The sequence below is a fragment of the Empidonax traillii genome, unplaced genomic scaffold (genome assembly GCF_003031625.1).
Source record: "Empidonax traillii isolate 1590-97213 ecotype Southwest subspecies unplaced genomic scaffold, ASM303162v1 scaffold1120:size179792, whole genome shotgun sequence".
Taxonomy (NCBI): domain Eukaryota; kingdom Metazoa; phylum Chordata; class Aves; order Passeriformes; family Tyrannidae; genus Empidonax; species Empidonax traillii.
This window is the reverse complement of record NW_020956313.1, coordinates 161,844-176,074: the sequence shown is the minus strand read 5'-3', so window position 1 is coordinate 176,074 and position 14,231 is coordinate 161,844. Positions and strand designations below refer to the sequence as shown.

Here is a 14,231-nt window from a genome sequence, read left to right as displayed (position 1 = left end):
TGGCAAGATTTACTTGATGAAAAGGTTGGAGGATCAGGCTGTGCACTCCTTAATGTAAGCAGTGTGACAGGATTCAATTCCCAGCTCCCTCTCTTGCAGAGACAGTGTGGAATACCTGTCTGTGCTAGACATGACCTCTTCCATCTCAAATTAACAGTGATGTAGTTGCTCAGCTGCTGCAGTGAGTCCTGGGATCATAAATAAATGAAATGCATTTTGATGAATGAGCACAGAAATGGTATCTTAATTTGACTACGCAGAGGTAATAACTAGTCATTGGATCCAGTTTTGTCTTGATATGGGATTATTTCTCTCTCCTGTGTGGTGTCAAAGGAGTCCAGTTTTATTCACTGTGAGGGTGGTGATGCCTTGGACCAGCTTGCCCAGAGAAGCTGTGGATGCTCCATCCCTGGAAGTGTTCAAGGCTGGAAGAGGCTCAGAGTAACCTGATCTGTCCCTGCCCACGGTGGGGGATCAGAACAAGATGATCTTTAAGGTCCCTTCCAACCCAGGCCATCCTATGATCCTGATATCCCAGACAGCTTTCCCAACTCAGCTGTTTGCAGAAAAGCACTGAAGTGGGAAAAAAAAAAATTCTGCCAAACTTTGTACCGAGACCTTAAGAGAGGTCTCAATTGAATTTTAGTCAGGGTTGTGTTTGGTAAAGGCTTTATGGACTGGCCTTGCTCCTCAAAGGAGGTGCTGAAAGAGTTGACATAAGTCTTGAAAGAGCTGGTGTCCATCAGTGCTGGCAGAGAAGCAGGAAGGAGCTGAAGAGTCAGGACAGGCCATGGGTCTTGAGGACAGAGGGGCCACAAATAGTCATCTTGACATTTTTTAAGTCAAAGAAATTTCATTCACTCCAAATCCCACCAAACCTGAAAAAACCCCCAAACCAAACCACTGCCAAATGAGTATTTTCAATACAACTGTGGCTCCTCTATTTCCTCTAAAGGAGAAAAAACCCACCCTTTTCTCCATTTTTTTTTTCAAGTATTTCTCGAGTTTATGAAAGAAACCTCATGGAAAACCACCCCTTTGTAACTAAAAAGATGTGAAGTGCTTCTGAGGAAGCTCAGAGGCTGAAAATGCCCTGTTGATGTCAACAAAGTTTGAGCAAATAGGTACCTTTGGGGAGCATTTATGTCTCTTACCCCTATTTTTTTGGTCCCAAAGAGCAAGGCACCAGCAACAAGGGCTTACAAGAAAAAAATGGTGCCGGAATTTGGGGTGTAAAGGAGAGGGAAAACCATGAAAGGGGACTGGTTTGGCTCCCTGCCTGCCTGTTACAGTGCTGTAAAGCAGTAAGGTAAAGTGCTTTCCTGGAATACTCTGCCATTATCACATAGATGATCACTGCAAGGAAATTTGTCCTGCTCAGACTCAAAATTCTCCTCTGAGTACAACATTTTCCTGGGCCAACCATCAGGCAACTCCCCTGTCCCGCCTCTTTTTGCTATAAACCCCTCCTTTTGGCAGTTTTAGTTGCAATATCAACCATCTGTGGTGGTCTCCTTACCTGTCCACCCCGTTTTCACTTTATCACCCCCACTGAGTCTGCAGGTCCACACCCACTGTCTCTGTGCTGACCACAGGAAGAATATTTTGGGCAGTTCCTTACCTGTATTTCCTTCTGTTTTCCATTGTCAAGGCTCAGGATTCTTGTAGCCTTCCTGTGCCTCCATGTGCTGTGTGTTGTGTTGTGTTGTCTCAATTGCTCTGCAGGTTGATAAATGTCTCTAAGTGTCTCATTATGCGATTAATTTCAATTGCAATTCCCATCATCTCTTCCCTTCTGCAGGCATGCGACCCAGCAGGAGACTAATAAAACCATCACCACCAGCACCAAAGCCATCAAGCAGCTGTCTGAGATTGTCAGAGGCTCATCCAGGGTATGTGCCAATCCAGGTGATTTTGGGGGAGGGTGGTGGGTCTTATGGAAGGAGGAATAATAAAAATAATTTAAAAAAAAAAAAAAAAAAGGTGGTAGTGGGTGCTTTAAGGCTGTTAAGCTCCATGCCTTGTTATAACTTCCTTTGCTGTTACATGGTAAATGTAGTTTTCACTTATAAATGACCCAGAGGAAAACAGCTGCAGAAACCAGTTCCTCTCCCAAAACTGGATCATGTGGAATTGGAAACTGAGAACTCAGCAACAAAGCTTTGGCCAGTTCACGTTTGTCGCAGGGTCCCACTCAGTTTGGGTGAAAGTACCCCAGAAATCAGGTGGCTCCACATAAATCTGGCACTGGCTAAAGACTCAGTTGTGCTCTGGGGACGGGTGAGTTTGGGATTGTGTTGAGGTGTCTGGAAAGGCCCAAGCCATGGAATACATCTGGATGTGACATTCACTCAAGGCTGTGTGCTGGTAAAAAGGCAGGTTTGGGGATAGATAAAAACAGAGTGTGGCCAGATCAGAGCAGGACTTAAGAGTTGCAGTTTGCCCCACAAAATCCTTCTGTTATATGGACAGACTGGGATGTCATCAGGAGGTTCAACTCCTACGAACAGCATTGTCACAGGGTGGGAATGATCCCCATCCTCTGGTCTCCAGTGCAAAGACTGGACAAAGAGAAGGTTTCTGACCTTCCTACACAACCCTTACACTCCAGATATTCCTCCTGAATTTGACCTGTGGTTTGATTTGTGGGGAAGAACAGAAACATACTGTGGGACCAAACTCCAACTGGTGTGAGAGCAGAGGAGTTTGACCCACATAAAAGATGATTCAGCAGCTGAAATGACAATAAGGACAATTCTGCTTGATTTTCTGTTACCTCCTTGCTTCCACCATCCATATGGTTTCTGAGTCAGGAACATTCCTGAACTGATGTTTTATCCTCACTCACTTCCTGCCATTTTTCCAAAGCCCCGAGTTACTTCAGCTCTGGACTCACTGCCCTTCCACCAGGCAATAACACTGCTCTAAACACACCACTCATCTCTGTCCCAAGTGGGTTTTACAGCCTGGATTTATGGCACTTACCAACAGGCAGGTGAGATAAGGATTTCAAGGTTGAATCCCCCCAAAGGCTACCTTTGTAACATGTGGAGGACCCTGTGCAGTCCAGCCCACCTGAATAAAAAATGAAGGGGTGATGGTCCACTCCAGAGGATGAGTAGGGAAACCTGGGATGACTATTTCCATATATTGACATCAAACTTGCACAGGCATCAGCCTTAACACCAGGATAGTTTTTAAAATGTTACTCTGATTAGTGATGGACTACAAGGACTATTTTTTTCTTTTGTTTTCTTACATAATTCCATCTGAGCTTGATGAAACAGAAGATGCTGTCTCGGAAATATGGGCATCTGAGCTCTTTTTGTGCTCTTTTTGTGATGATCTCCTGTCTCCTTTTCGTGACATAAATTGAGTCAAAAGGAGAATCAGGCAAGGTCACATTAAACCCAATTAAAGTGCTGCACAAGAATGTCATTATTTGCCCTTGAAGCCCAGGCAATGTCCACTGGGGACTCTCAGGAGAATAGTTTATACTGTCATGGGGAGAAAAATTACTAAATTAAACAGAAAATATTTAAGAGCTGAAGGAAATAGATACACAAACAATTTTAGTAATATAAGAAATAAACTTGCTGCTCTCTATTGCATTGCATAATAATTTTTTTGCTCCCTGGTCAATTAATTTAACAGATTTTATTTTTTTATTTAGCTCTTCTTTTCTAACACTGTGCAGTTTAAGTAATTAAACCTACAAATTTTGATATAAAGCCTGTGGCCCTCGTCCCTTATATAGAATAAATAGTTCTGGTGGATATTGGCTGCTGGTCAGTAAGTCCCTCTTGGGAATCTGGGTAGGACTGCAAACTTTCCTCCCATAAAATTACTCACAGCAGGAAAAACCTTCTATTAATTTAGAGCTTTATTAGTCCTTACCAATCCATCTTTCTGTGGATTGCTTTGCATGCACACACAGACAAAAAGAAAAAATGTATTTTTTTCCCCTTTCTTCCTTATTTTCCACCACTTGTGCATTGCTAACAACGTGCACTGTGGGAGTTTCTCTGCCTTCCCATGAAGCTCCAAGTGCTGCTGGAGCTACTGGAGTCAGGATGCCCAACTGAGCAAATTGATAGTATTTTGGGAGCAAAGATGCTGCTGTAAGTGGATCAGTGGGATACAAGGCAGGAGATTGATGTAAAATAGCACATGGCTATTTTAGGGGCTTCATTCCAAAATAACCTCCAAGGATGTAAACAGATAGGCCTATCAGGAATTCCATTTTTTTTTTTGGTAGGCTGGATGCTGGAGCATGAGATCAGCTCTCTAGGGTGGCAGTTTTATCTTGTTTTGCATGTGTAACAAACATAAGGTTTATGGATCCTTATCTGTAGAATGGCAATAATGATACTTGCCCTTCTCTAAATATGGTTTTAAATCTTCAGATGAAGAACTGTAAGACTGGGATATTCTTCTGTGTGTGGAAATGCTGCCATTAAGAATCAAAGATGTTTATCCCATCCTTTATAAAATGTGCTTTTGTATTCTGAGGCAGTTTTCTGGAACAGCTGAAATGGCTGTAAACTGAACAATTCTGAATTCTGAAATGGCTGTAAACTGAACATTTCTGCTCAGTAGCTTTAGTGTATGTTGGGCTTTGTTTACCACTTGTAATTTAAGGTGACTTCCCACTTCCTGGCAGTTCATTCCCCTCTGAAAAAACCTGGATACGTGAGCTCCTGCCCATGTAAAATCTGAAATCCAAGGGGTACAATAGTTCCAGGAGAATTTCCATTGCCTGACACCATTTGGGTTTGGCCATTCCATGTGAGAGCAGAGATTTTAATTCATGTTGGATAGTTATGTTGGGCTGACTGGGACCTTCTTCCTTCCAAGAACACTTCTGTTTAAAACACAGATTGGAATCTTGCTGGAGCAAGCTCCAAATAGAAAGGTGGTGACATCTGGGCTCTTTGGAAAACATGAGGACAAGCTGGTTTCTGACAATCAGGTGCTAGGCCAGGCAGAAGGAACATTGTGGCTGATGGACCTCTCAATTCCAGTAAGTCTCCCATTGCCATCAGATGAGGTGATGATCATCCAGAAGAAGGATTTTTATAGGAAGATCCCTTGGGTTATTTTCTCCAGTGCTATATTGAATATCAAGGTGGCATTATTTTTAAGTGCTTTGGCCTGAAAGACCAAAGAATCACATGCTCACTTCCTAAAAATAAAGTTTTGTTACATCCTGGCATCCCCAGTGAAATTTTTTAGGATGCTATCTGTGCTGCCCACCTTGTTTATTTGATGTCTCCCCTCAGGACAATTTTTCCAGGGTTTCAGAGACACTTTACCACTTGATTTATCTCCACAGACCTGCTAACCAGCCTTTTCTTTTCCCAAAACAGCAAGAGAGGCTCCAGCTGGACAGGCTGAAGAACCAGCTGTCGGATGCCATCCAGAGATACGGAGCTGTGCAGAAGGTGAGGGTCCCTCTCGCTTCCACTCTTCCATCTGTGAGTCAGGGAATGGGTTAGGTGTGACTGAGCATGACTCCTGGGAGCCTGGAGCACCTCCACAGGGCTGGTTACATGTGGTTTCCACCCTCTTTTCTTACTTTGCCGGTCAAGAAATTACAGAAAAGACTTTTCAGATCATCAAGTCCAACCATCAGCTCAGCCCCACCTAAACCATGACCTTAAGGGGCCATATCCTCACATTTATTGAATACTTCCAGGGATGGTGTCTCAACCACTTCCCTGGGCAGCTTGTTCCAAAGCTTTAAAATGTTTTCACTTACAAAATGCTTCCTGATATCCAATCTAAACCTCTCCTGGCACAACTGGAGAGCATTTCCTCTGATTTTGTTATGTGGGGAAAGAGACCAATTCCCACCTCACTGCAAGCTCCTTTCAGGGTGTTGTAGAAAGCAAAAAGGTCTTCCCCCTGAGGGTCCTTTTCTCCAGGCTCCCTCAGCTGCTCCTCACCAGACTTGTGCTCCAGCCCCTTCCCCAGCTCCATTGCACTTCTCTGGACAAGCCCCTCAATGTCCTTCTTGTCATGAGGGGCCCAAAACTGAACCCAGGACTGAAGGTGCCTCAGCAGCGCCCACCACGGATGGATATACCATTGCTTTGGGGTATTCACACACATGGGACTGCAGAACAATTCAGCAGCAGCTGAAAAGAAGGAAAAGTGTGGTTTTGCCATCTGTGTGTCTGGTAGGACCTTCAGTGCTTCATCTGGCTTAGCCTTGATGTTATTTTGGTGCGAAGCGATTGCACAACGCCCTTTCCACCTTTTCTGCTCCCAGAAAACATGCAGGCAGCTTTGATAATTTAAATATGCCCCCCCCACACACACCTTCTGGCTCTGCTGTGCTATATGGCTTTGCCAGGAAGCGTCTGAGCACGTCTTGCGGTTTGGATCTGTCACCAAGATCAAGCTGTTTAATAAAACAAACAAAGCCTGAACTCCAGCTCCTTCATTTGCTTCTTGCTCGCCCTCTTTACCCTGGGGAGGCTCCGCTGATGAGCAGATTTGCTTTGCTTTTAAACACTGTAGTAAATGACTTAAATTTAGCATCCTCAAACCGCTCCTCTCCCCGGCATCAGCAAGTTTGCAGATGTATCTGGATTAATCTGGACAAACTCTGGCTGCTTTCTTATTTCACTTTAGTGAGTTTGACCCGTGGCTGCAGCATATGGGAAGGATATGTTGTATTTGTACAGGTGTAATGAAATTTGGCTGGCAACATGCACTTAATAATGTGTCAATATGCACTTAATAATGGATCTCTATTAAAAGACCTCTGTGCTGATGGATTTTCCCAACACTTGCTGCCTATGACTTAAAAATAAACAAATAAACAAGTAGATGTACATAAAATTACACTTGTATTGTGTAATAGCATTGCGTTATCTCTAGTGTTGTCTCACATTTTAAGTTATTTCTCTGCCCTCTTCAAGAAACTAAATGTGGGGTCTTTAAATGAAATTATTTTTTCTGTTATATGAGAAGATGGAATGATTTGGGCAAAGAGCTCCACCCCCATATACACACACACACACTTTTTAATGCCCTTTTTTCCCTAATGCTCATGAGTACAATCCATCAGAACTGCACATCCAGGTTTGATTTCTTTTATTTTAAAAAACTGTCATCAATTCAGAGAGAGGTGCCAAAATTAACCAGTGCAGTTTGTGAATGCCCTGTTGCGTCAGGAAACCAATCTGAGTGGGAAATTGCTACTTATCCACGTCCTGGCTGTCATTCCTTAAATGGCTGATTCAGTTTTGATAACCTTGTCATTCTGGAAGCTTTGAAGACTTTTAATGCCTGTAAGACCGAGCTTTTCAGTGCTGTTATATTCCCTTTCTTTTTCTAAATTGTAGGAGCTTTCTCTATGTCCTTTTCTTTAAAAAGCAGAAGAAATAGCTTTATTTGTCTCCTTCCCTAAATATTTGGACTGTTTTCTCAGCCATTTTAACTCTTTTTTTTTTATTTTTCCTTTTCATTTTAACAGAAAATAGCAGAGAAATCCAAAGCTTTGCTTCCCACTGGGCAGAGAAGCACCAAGCAGGTAAGTTCATGTGTCTTTGTGTTTGACAGTAAGTACAGTGCTAAAAAAAGTGCCTATTTTCTACCACCACTAATGATGCTGAAGAGCTTGGTGCTCCTCCACTGCCTACACTGAAGCCAGTGAGGTGTTTTTCCAACAGGGATGCGTGACGTCTTTGGAGGTGGAGGATACAGGACTCGGGCAAAAAAAGACTTATATAAGACCTATTTAATTATTCTCTGCTTTTCTCTTCTCGTGGGGCTGTTTTTCCATTCTTGATGGGAGTTTTTTTCTACTCTGAAATTTATCAAAAAGCAGTCCTGTATCCTCTTGCACCTGGAAATCACACTCCAAGGACAATTTCATAGCAGGGATTGAGAGGAATTTTTATCAGACCTGTCCCCACTTTTGAGAGAGATCATGTATTCTGCTTCCTTGTCTACTTTACAGTGTGGTTAACTGTTATATACACATGCAAATAGAGCCTTTTTATTCTCTTTTTACCCATATTAGGAACTTTTTCAATGAATAAATACTGTATGGAATCAGAATATATGCACATATGTTCTGATTTTTATATCCATCCATGCTGTGATTACTCCATATATGGTGCATATGTTTATTTTCATATGTACGTGCAAGTGTATGTATAGATATAAAATATAATTAAATGCATGGGTGCCCATGAACATATGCAAATTTTAAGAATATTAAGACATAAATATAGATGTATAAATATAAATATATGAAGATATGTATGTGCAAGTATATATGTAAATACATGCATGTATGTGTTCCCTTTCACAAACAATAATGCAAAATACTGTGTATACAAAAGGGGGGTGTGTATGTAAGAAATCAGCACAGATTTCCAAGAGAGGTTTGATTTTAGGAGACCAGTTGGCTGCAGTAGTAATCCAACAAGCGTTAGGTTGGTGTCTGAAATCCTACATATTAAAAATTTGTAGATATTTGTAACTGATGTCATGCCACTAAAAACCAGAATTCTCTACCTGATTTCAGTGATCATTTCTGATATTCTTGATACCCTTTTAAAGCACAGTCAGCAGATTTTCTGCTTTCCTGATGAATTTTCATTCTTTGCCTTGCTGTGCCACCTGGTTTTCTATAACCTCCTTAATCTATGTAAGAAAGAGTTGTACTTTGTAACATCGATGCATCTCTGTAAAGAAGAGTGGAATGATGCCGCCAAAGATCTCGACATTAGGGCAAGTCAGTGGACTAAAACTTTAATATTAATTAGATTTCAGGCAGTTACAACTCTACCTTGGACCAGAACTTTAATATTAACTAGATTTCAAGCAATTACAATTCTGCCTGGGAGCTTGTTTAGTTGGATTTAGGTGTCAGTGAAATGAAACGAAGGCCCCAAAGGGCTGATGAATTTCCTTCTCCTGGTTGGGCTTTTATCCCTTTTTGTTGGACTGTTGTTGGTGGAGTGGATTGCAGAGGAGGGAATGGCTCTGATCTTGCTTGGACTACCATGTGGTTTCGTGGCCATGGCTGTCCCATAGGATTTGGGACACTGCTGGCCATTAGCAAGCGTAAATAGGATGGAGAGTGCTAATTAGTGCAGCTGGAGCAAGCCTGGATGAAATCAACTTTTTTTTGGTGTATTTGGTGGTTGATGACTCCAAAAAGAACCTTCTCTGGAAGTGAATGGACTTTTAATAGAGGGAGAAAATAGGATGTCAGACAAAAATACTCAAATCTTGAGGAGAGTAATGGTGTGTTTGGAAGAAAAGGGAGGCTGGAGGAAGAACAGGACAGAAAAACCCCTTTGCATTAAAACAAGCAAGAATACAACCACTAGGGGACTGTAGCAGCGACAATCTGGTGCGGGACAAGCACAGAAAGGGGAGAAATTAAAAGTACAAAACCTGCTGAAGGCAACACAGTGGTTGGTTTTCGCTTATTATTTTCCCAGCGGCAGCTTGGGTCAGGATATGCAAAATTATAGTTCCCACAGGACCTGTAGCCTGGCCACTGTGTGCATGTATTAGGGCAGTAATGCAAAGCTCTACAGATCTTCAGGACACCTGATTTATGGGTCTTGTGAAACCACAGAGTGACTCGGTGCAGACCCAGCCTTGATTCAAACGCTGTTTGCCTGCAGGGCTTTGTTCTGTTTTATTTATGCTTTAATTTATTACAGCAAGTTGTAAGAGGCCTGAAGAATGCTTGTTTTTCTAGGTGCATGTCCCTGTAGTTCCCCTCTTCCACCAGCGAGTGGGAAAGATAAGATGTTTGGTAACACAATTCCTCATAATTTCCGTTTAGGGAGTAATTGATTCCCTAGACCCACATAACGGGTAAAAATTGCCAAGTGAAGCTTCGGGAGAATTAGTTTCCTGCCAGTTGTGGTTTGCTGTAAGTACTCTTTAATTGAGTTTATTTGTTTATAAAAGCAAAATAAAAGCATTGATCCGAAATTCCTTGAAGCCCAAAGTTATATAAATTCTTAATCAAATATGTGCTTGTAGGAATGTGTTTGTTTGTAGACAAATCGATGTAGTTCTGGGGGTGCATATGTTGAAAGATACAACTTTTTACTGCACTAAATGATCATTGTTGAACGTGCCTTGTGGCAGCTGTTAAAAAATTAAAAACGTCCTTTCCCTTGAACCTGTGAAAGCAATTTTAAATATTCACCCAGTGGCCAAAATGAGACCTCAGGAGGCTCATTAAGAGAGTGCCCAGGGGAATCCTGGAAAGGAGCTTTCAATTCGGGGGAGCTGCTGGTGCAGCAAAGAGAGACAGTGTTTGGTGATATGGTCACCTCTGCTTCCTGACTGTGTGTGGAGCAGATGGGCTGCAAATCCCACTTCTCCTCCTAAACACACCATGGTGAAATCCAATGGTTCCTCCTTCCAGGCAGAGCCCAGGGTGGGAGAGGGAATATTTCAGGTGTCCCCCGGAGCTTGGGATGGTGTGGTCAGGGCTAGGAGAGGCTGGACAGCTGAGCAGACATGGGTGAAATCCATTTCCTGAGTGAAATCCATCCCACAGTGCAACAATTGGATAGAATATAGTATGATAATGCTCTAATAGCACAGAGTAGATTATCCATAATATTAAAATTATAAATGATAGCCTGAAGAAAACCCACAATGGCCAATAATCTCTCTGAGCACAGGAGATGAAAAGAATCCTTCTTTTTAATTCTTATTTTAATTCTCTATAATTATTGTGCATCCAAAATCATCTGCTTCCGATAGAAAGAACCTGTTACGTGCCCATGATTGAATAAATTCAAGTTCCAGGTATTAAACCTGGGAACAGGCAAGGCTGGGAAGCTGAAGGCTCCCAAGGATTCATCTCTGACAGTTCCTGGCAGGGATGGCCGAGTTTCTTCATCCTTAAGGCGTCTATGAGGTGTCTTTGGGCCACCTCTATCCTTCCTCGATCCTCGCTGACCACACTGAGCCACCTGTCTTAGTCCTCTGAGCAACCTGGTCCAGTGGGAGGTGTCCCTGCCCATGGCAAGGGGTTGGAACTAAATGATCTCTCAGGTGCCTTCCAACCCAAACCATTCTGTGATTCCATGAGATCTTCTCAGCTAAGGAGGAGCAAAGTGGTCTTTCTCAACGTGTAGACTTTGTGGGTGGTTCCCCCAAGGGAGTGGGAGAAGGGGAAGCACAGGCTCTGTTTGAGCTGGGCAATGAGTTTTAAAATAAAAACCACATAAAAAATCTGAACAGACCTTTTTTTTTTGTTTTGTTTTGTTTTCTGGAGGAAACTTTTCCCAGCAATATTTAGAAATTAAAATTACAGTGATTGTCATAGTGTAATGGCATCCCTCTTCATTTCCTGCTGCTTGTGGGGAGAGGGAAAGATAATTACTGCTGTGGAACGTGGCAGTTGCCAAAAGGATGCCTTTGTTTCTTATTCCATAAGCCTACTTGACCCATCTCTCAGAGGTCACTAAATTATGTTTCTTAGGAGCACAGAGATGGGTAATAAACCTCTATTTGCATATACAAGCTTTTTTTCCTCCTGACTGCATCAATTTCTTCTTGCTCTAAGTGGACTTCCTTCTCGCAGGAAGCATCATTTCTCTCTTCCTTCCTGTGTTTATGAAGTTGTTCTTTTTTGTGTGATTAGAGTAAAATTCTCATTCTGGGGGCAGCAAGATCCAATCCTCGTGGCTTTATGGGAGAATAATTTTTTGGGCAATAATATCTGCATAAACTGCACGTATGTATGTGTGTGTGGAATGGCTTTAGTTATTTGGGCTTCTATTTTTACCAGGTCCTTAGGATGGTAGAAGCTGTATAAGCACAGCTACTACACTGTGCCACCCTGAGGATCTCACAGGCTCAGCAAACACCACCAGGGCTGTTTTGAATAATTAACTATGAGTTTGTGATGCAGCGGGTTCTGGAATTCCAAAGATGTTTGAAACTGGCTTCAAAATTTGCAGGAGGTTTCGTTCTGTATTTTCCTGAAATGCAAAGTTTAATTTCTCACAATCAACATACAGCTTTTGCCCTGACAAATGGAGCTCTTTATTTTACACATTTATCTTATTGACTCCAACCTCTTATCTTAGAGCTCATCCCAGTTCTAAATGCTCCAGACTGGCTGTTCTATCTCAGGAAATCAAGCCCTTGGCTTTGGTGATAATTTATCTTGCATGTGTGGTAGTAATTGCTGTGTCTTTTCAAGGTCGTTTGGGATGCAGCTCCTCCTGTAAAAAGTGTTATTTCAATAATGTCAACTTTGTTTTAAATGACTGTGCATCCATTAAAAGCCGTATTGTAATCAGCCCACTCCCCTGTTCCCAGGGCTGTCAATACTGAGCATTTAAATCACACAGTTATTTTTTTCTTGACTTCACTGAAGTGTGGGCTTTTGTTTGGTTTTTGGTTTTTGATTTTTGATTTTTTTTTCTTTAAGGCAGTCATTTAGAGCAATTTTCTTAAGAAAATTTAAATATTTTCTTGTCTTTTTCTGCCTGTTTGGCGGTAGAGAAATGGATTCCTAATAAAGGGATTTCTTCAGTGGATGGAAATAGACTCACACCTAATTTTTTTGATTTGTTCCTTATATTCTCAAGGGAGGTGGAATCTATTCTGAATGTCCCGAAGTACTGTTCTTGCACTGCTTTCAGCGTGTCTGAGAAGGGAAGGTCTTTTCTCCTCAGCATGCCCACGATCTTGAAAAAAAATTCCAGTAGGCTTTATAGGCACAGAACTTCACTGACTAACCATTAAACTCCCTTTTTTTTTGTCAGGGATTCAGCATTTTGCAACTGTAGAAGGTAAAATAAAGAATCCTCCATCCTTGAGGGGGATAAAACCTGCACTGCAGCCCTTGGGAAAACACCAGCATTCCTGGTGCTGCTGGTGCACAGGTTTGATGCGATATCAGGAGCGCTCAGGGCTTCAGTGTTGCATGTCAGAAACACCCCAAATCCTACCATATTTTTAAAGGGAGACAATTAGCAAAGTCTAGAGGTGTGAGCTTCCAAAAACGTTCCAATCTCCTCATTCTACAAAAGAAGAAAAAGAAAAGACCGAATCCGTATAAAGGTTTGGGGGGGAAATCCTAAATTGCTCAAACAACTTGAGCATTGCGGATTTCCCTCAGCAATGTCCCTGTCGTGGGATCAGGCAGCTTTTCTTGCCCATGTCTGCTGATGAAACCAGAAACTGCAGCTGCCTCTACTAGCACTGAAGCAAACACTATTCATTCCCTGGGTTTTTGGTTAGTTAAGGTTTTGGTGGGTTTTTTTTCAGTTTGGTTGTTTCCCCTGTGGGTTTTTCTTTCTTTCTTTCCTTTTTTTTTTTCTTTTTTTTTTTTTTTTTTTTTTTTTTTTTTTTTTTTTTTTTTTTTTTTTTTTTTTTTTTTTTTTTTTTTTTTTTTTTTTTTTTTTTTTTTAAATTGATTTTTTCCTTTAGTTTGAGTGAGAAAGGACAGAGGTTTTTGCGTGGGCCGAGGATGAAGGCGAGGGAAGGGTTTCTTTTGTCTGGAACCTCCTCCACAGCCGCTCTGAAGCCTCTCTGCTCCACCCCAGCTCTGAGTCACTGCCGGAGCCCTCTCAGGGTTGTTTTGTCTGGAACCAGCCAGTCTGACCACCCAGCCCCGCCACTACTTGCTTTTGTACTCCCAAATCCTGGGAGAGGCTTCTTCTCGCTCACCCTGAAGGGGGGAATGTGTGTGTGTGTGGGGGAAATGGTGACACCGGGGTCGTGTGGAGGCGTTTGAGGCCACGGGATCAAACGCTGCCCTGAACAAGCCTTGCTAACAGGAGTGAGCAATTCCACAGGGAGCACATCCTAATTGTGCCCAGAGGCTGGCACAGACAACTCAGCTGGTGCCCACACTGTTGTTCTTCCAGAGCTGGAGGCAGCAAATGCTTTTCCCCGCTGCTTGCAGGTGGGTGTCCGCCTGGGTAGTCACTGCGCTCCTGTCTCGTGGAATCACAGCATGGTTTGCTTTGGAAAGGGCCTCAAAAACCACCCAGTTCCAAACCCCTGCAAGGACACCTTCCACTAGACCAGGTTGCTCAGAGCCCCCTCCAGCCTGGCTTTGAACACTTCCAGGGATGGGGCAGCCACGTCTTCTCTGTTCCAGGGTCTCACCACCCTCATAGGGAGAATTTCTTCCAAATATCTCACCTAAATCTACCCTCCTTCAGCTTAAAGCCATTCCCCCTTGTCCTATCTCTCCATGCCCTTGAGAA

At 42.5% G+C, this 14,231-nt stretch overlaps 1 long non-coding RNA gene across 1 annotated transcript; it reads left to right on the top strand.

Moving 5' to 3' along the window:
* Positions 1–1,788: 1,788 nt before the first annotated feature.
* LOC114068743 lies at positions 1,789–7,543 on the top strand. Its single transcript, XR_003573659.1, has 3 exons — positions 1,789–1,892; positions 5,370–5,444; positions 7,487–7,543. It is a non-coding gene; the product is annotated as an uncharacterized LOC114068743 (long non-coding RNA).
* The last annotated feature ends 6,688 nt before the right edge of the window (positions 7,544–14,231 follow it).